The sequence below is a fragment of the Dipteris shenzhenensis genome, chromosome 16 (genome assembly GCF_047967505.1).
Source record: "Dipteris shenzhenensis isolate YYH24624 ecotype China chromosome 16, Dip_SZ_1.0, whole genome shotgun sequence".
NCBI lineage: Eukaryota > Viridiplantae > Streptophyta > Polypodiopsida > Gleicheniales > Dipteridaceae > Dipteris > Dipteris shenzhenensis.
This window is the reverse complement of record NC_141611.1, coordinates 40,652,558-40,658,557: the sequence shown is the minus strand read 5'-3', so window position 1 is coordinate 40,658,557 and position 6,000 is coordinate 40,652,558.

Here is a 6,000-nt window from a genome sequence, read left to right as displayed (position 1 = left end):
TACGAGAATGAGAGAGGTACAAGAGAGTACAAGGGTCAGCCCTCCCTTCAAAAGGTGGAATGTATTTAAGGCCAAAAGTTTGACTTTGGTCTTCATTGTGTACTTGCAACATTGGGAATATAAGCTCTCTCTTTCTCTACATTCTCTTGCACTTGAGTCTTCTTGTTTCCATTGCTAGTTGCCTTGTGATTACCACTTCCCTTGTTCACCATTCTCTCCCTCTTCTCATCCATGTTCCCCTCTCTCATCCTCCTTCCGCTCTTCCCTCCCTCCTCCCTCCCTCTCTCTTCACTCTCGAAGAATCACTTGAACACAATCCGATAGATGCTTGGGTGACACAAGTGCGAGGCTCATGCATATAAAGCTCCCACAAGGAGTTTTTTGGGATTGGAGACTTTGATGGAATTATTCCAAGATCCCCACGACACGTGAATCACTACTGGACTATACAGTTAGTCTTATTGAGTTAGGTAAATTGTGATGTTAATGTCTCTACCAAAGGATGTTTATTTATTTTTTCTATGTGAATGATAGTTTCAAAGTGGAGATATGTGTATGTTCCCCATCATATGTTATTTACAATGAGATTGAGTTGAAGTTTGGCCCACACTTGACATATGTTATTTTGTTTACCAATGAAAATAGATAATAAGCCTTTGAAAAAACGATGAGCTCCATAGAATAGTAAAATGATACCCCCAAAGGCCATTTTGTGGTGGTGAAACATTATACATTATAGCTTTTTAGACCAAATAGCCCATGTCAGAAACCTAAGGAGAGAAATGTTTGCACCTTTTTCCTATTTTTTGAACATTACTATACAAGCACGTGATGCATTATTGGAAACTCCATCACGTAGTTGCATTGATGTCAAATTTATTTGTGCCAAGGATTTAGTCAAACCTAAGTGACATGTTGTATATTGATAACTTAACAAGGTAGTACAATATATCATGCAAGAAATGCCTAAAGAAATCGTGCCAAAAATTTCATGAGATTTCAATCAATGTGCTAACCAAAACAGGAAAAAGGCATTAATATGTATGTGTGTTTGTATATGTGGCAATAGTATAATAAAATATGGTGTGCATAGGGCCCAAGGTTGAGGTGGCAGGGCATGACCATGTGCCACCCTTCCATGTAAGAGGACCCCTAAGGTGTGTTGTACATAATCCATGATAGTAATATTATAAAATGTAAGGTGGCATGGCTCCTCCATGTGCCACCCCTCCACCTAGGCTGCATTTAGTGAGATATGGCTCAAAGTCCATGGGAGAAGCAATATAAAATAGGTGGAGATGGATATTATATTGAGTTATTCCCTCCATATGGGATAGGCCCATGTGGGGGAGGTATAGAAGGTCCAAGAGAGCAAGTTAAATAATGGGGAAAGTAGGATGAGGTGGCAAGATTCCTTGTGCCAACCCTCCACTTGTCCTCCTAAAGGTTTGAACATATTATAAAATTGGGAAGAGACCAAGGGAGTATCATAGACTTGAGATATGGGGCTTGATTTATGTGGAAAATTGAGGCAAAGGGTTGTCGCACACAATTGAGAGTGCGTAACCGCCTAGCCCACATGGGAGACTTTTCCACACACACCATGCATGTGGGAGGACACATTAATTGGGAGAGACCCCCCTCTTTTGGCTATAAAAGGAGGGGGCTATTCCGTGATGAGACACACTCATTCTTGTAAAGCCATCTAGCTAGTATTTTGATATTTCCCTCTCATCCTTTCTTTCAAATAAAGTATGGTTCTCTTCCCTTGATGTCTCCATCTCTACATTCCTCCTCCTATCATGTTCATGCTTCTCTTCCCCCTCTCCTTTTCCCCTTGTGTCATAGTCTCCCTCTTCATTCCCTCCACTTCTAATTCCTTTTCCCCTCCCATGACAATGGTTCGCCCTCACGATCTCCTTTTCTCTATGGCCCTCGAGCATCGCCATGCTTAGCCTCTAGCCTCTGGTCTTGATTTCTTTTCCGACTAATAGTGTTCGTATGTGCGTTGGTATAGTCATCAATATTTGCAGCATGCATACTTCTATATTGACACACATATCGACACAAACATCATTCTAGATACCAACACAAATGCCGAAACCTATACCAATGCTGGCATGCCCCAACAAAATTACAAAAAGTAGTTTGGAATAGGATCCAAAATCAATTTGTCTTCCAAGTTTGATCATTTTGAAGATAAAAAATTTAAGAACATGTACACCAAGTGTGGGAAATACTCATCTGTTCATGATGAAATCAATATATGTATTGACATAATGCAAGTATTTAGAAGTAAAAGGGACAAGGATAAGAAGCCTCTTGATGGAAAAAAGAATCAATTAGTAGCATTTACATCAAAGGCTATGTCTTTAACCAAGTCAATCATGCCAAATAAGTCTATCTCTAGTTCTATTCCCAACTCACCTATATATCACAATTATTTAAAACCAAAGACATTAACTTAATTTACTAGTACCACATAATAGCCACAAAGTGTCATATATAAACAATACTAATTTTTTTATTATAGGTAGAAGTCACCATATTGCAATAAACGCTACAAATAAAAGAGAGTAAGTACTCTTAATCTCAATGATCAAAACAAGTTGTGTATTAAATCTCACTTTTATAGTTTTGAATTATTCCACATATAAGTGTTCTACTCATAACCTTCTTTTATTAATATCACCCATTCATGATTAAAGGCATTCTATAAGTATAATTGAAACTTCTAAAAGTTGTTATGACGTTAGTTAACCCTTGTATCTTGAAACTAGCATAAATTTCAATATAATGAACAATAACAATAAGATTTGAGCTTGGTATTCTACATGATATTAGGTCCCCTAAAAACTCATGCTACTCCATAATATCATATTGAAAACATATACAAAGTATGATTGAGTTTGTCACTTGTTAGACATGTCAAAGTGTGCAAGAGATCACATTTCCCCTCGCTATCAGCATTTTGCCAAAATTACATTTGAGGCCATAGATCATAATAAGTATGATTATCTAGATCCAAAGCAATGTAAACATATGTGTTATAGTTATCCATAGACTCTAGGGCTTAAAAACTCTTAAAAAACTCATTCTAATTAAGAAGTATGGCCATTTTATCTAAAACCTAAATTTCTTGTTAGGTTGACCTTAAAACTCAAAGTAATAGGTGCACATTCCAATCCATAATAATTCTAACATAAGATATTACAGTAAATAGTCAAAACCACAAAATACCTTATGAATGCCTTTGAATAATTCTAGGAATTGGCTAAGTTAACAAGACATAAAAGTGTCCTAAGACATTTTAATGTCCTACCACACTAGTGGTATTAGCAATGAGATGGATGTAGGACTTTTCTCTTTTCCTCCTTCCTCTCTCCATCCTTCTTCTCTTTCCCTTTTCCACATTCCCCTTCTCTTTTCTACATTCCCTAATCCCCCTTTTCTTTTCCACATTCCCCTTCTCTTTTCTACATTCCCTAATCTCTCTTTTCTTTTCTACATACCCTCTTCTCTTTTCTCCATCCCTCTTCTCATACACTCCATGCCTCTTCTCTTTCATACACTCTCCCCTCTTCCATTGTCTAAGTTCCCACTTCTTTTCAACATCCCCCTTCTCTTTCGTAAACTTCATCCTCTTTCCTTTTCTCTTTTCTACATCCCTTTTCTATTGTCTACATTCCCTCTTCTCTCTATACACCCCATTCTTCTTTCCCTCTTCTTTTTCCTACATCCCTCTCCTCTTTTTTAGATTCCCTTTTCTCTTTTCTACATCCATCTTCTCTTTTCTACATTCCTTCTTCTCTTTTCTACATTCCATCCCTCTTCTTTTTTGGACACTCCATCCCTCTTCTCTTTTCTACATCCCCTTTTCTCTTTTCTCCATCCCTCTTCTCTTAGTCCATACCTACATTCCATCCCTCTTTCCCTCTTCTTTTTTTCTCTGGCCCTTTTCTCTCTTTTTTGCATCCCTCTTCTCTTTTCTATATTCCCTCTTCTCTTTTTCTCTTTTGTACACTATATCCCTCTTTCCCTCTTCTTTTGTCTACATCCGTCTTCTCTTTTCTACATCCATCTTCTCTTTTCTACATTCCTTCTTCTCTTTTCTACATTCCATCCCTCTTCTTTTTTGGACACTCCCTCCCTCTTCTCTTTTCTTCTCTTTTTTCCATCCCTCCTCTCAGTACTTACCTACATTCCATCCCTCTTCTCTTAGTACTACTTACCTACATTCCATCCCTCTTTCTCTCTTCCTTTTTTCCCCATCCCTCTTCTCTCTTTTCTCCATCCCTCTTCTCTTTTCTACATTCCCTCTTCTCTTTTTCTCTTTTGTACACTACATCCCTCTTTCCCTCTTCTTTTGTCTACATCCCTCTTCTCTTTTCTACATCCGTCTTCTCTTTTCTACATTCCTTCTTCTCTTTTCTACATTCCATCCCTCTTCTTTTTTGGACACTCCCTCCCTCTTCTCTTTTCTACATTCCCTTTTCTCTTTTCTCCATCCCTCTTCTCTTAGTACTTACCTACATTCCATCCCTCTTTCTCTCTTCTTTTTTTCCCCATCCCTCTTCTGTCTTTTTTGCATCCCTGTTCTCTTTTCTACATTCCCTCTTCTCTTTTTCTCTTTTGTACACTACATCCCTCTTTCCCTCTTCTTTTGTCTACATCCCTCTTCTCTTTTCTACATCCATCTTCTCTTTTCTACATTCCTTCTTCTCTTTTCTACATTCCATCCCTCTTCTTTTTTGGAGACTCCCTCCCTCTTCTCTTTTCTACATTCCCTTTTCTCTTTTCTCCATCCCTCTTCTCTCAGTATTTACCTACATTCCATCCCTCTTCTCTTAGTACTTACCTACATTCCATCCCTCTTTCTCTCTTCTTTTTTTCCCCATCCCTCTTCTCTCTTTTCTCCATCCCTCTTCTCTTTTCTACATTCCCTCTTCTCTTTTTCTCTTTTGTACACTGCATCCCTCTTTCCCTCTTCTTTTGCCTACATCCCTCCTCTCTTTTCTACATCCGTCTTCTCTTTTCTACATTCCTTCTTCTCTTTTCTACATTCCATCCCTCTTCTTTTTTGGACACTCCCTCCCTCTTCTCTTTTCTACATCCCTTTTCTCTTTTCTCCATCCCTCTTCTCTTAGTACTTTTCCATCCCTCTTTCTCTCTTCTTTTTTTCCTCATCCCTCTTCTCTCTTTTTTGCATACCTCTTCTCTTTTCTACATTCCCTCTTCTCTTTTTCTCTTTTGTACACTACATCCCTCTTTCCCTCTTCTTTTGTCTACATCCCTCTTCTCTTTTCTACATCCATCTTCTCTTTTCTACATTCCTTCTTCTCTTTTGTACATTCCATCCCTCTTCTTTTTTGGACACTCCCTCCCTCTTCTCTTTTCTACATTCTCTTTTCTCTTTTCTCCATCCCTCTTCTCTCAGTACTTACCTACATTCCATCCCTCTTCTCTTAGTACTTACATGCATTCCATCCCTCTTTCTCTCTTCTTTTTTTCCCCATCCCTCTTCTCTCTTTTCTCCATCCCTCTTCTCTTTTCTACATTCCCTCTTCTGTTTTTCTCTTTTGTACACTACATCCCTCTTTCCCTCTTCTTTTGTCTACATCCCTCTTCTCTTTTCTACATCCCTCTTCTCTTTTCTACATTCCTTCTTCTCTTTTCTACATTCCATCCCTCTTCTTTTTTGGACACTCCCTCCCTATTCTCTTTTCTACATTCCCTTTTCTCTTTTCTCCATCCCTCTTCTCTTAGTACTTACCTATATTCCATCCCTCTTTCTCTCTTCTTTTTTTCCCCATCCCTCTTTTCTCTTTTCTGCATCCCTGTTCTCTTTTCTACATTCCCTCTTCTCTTTTTCTCTTTTGTACACTACATCCAGGCTCTTTCCCTCTTCTTTTGTCTACATCCCTCTTCTCTTTTCTACATTCCATCCCTCTTTCCCTCTTCTCTATTCTACATCCCTCCTCTCTTGTACATTCAGTCTTC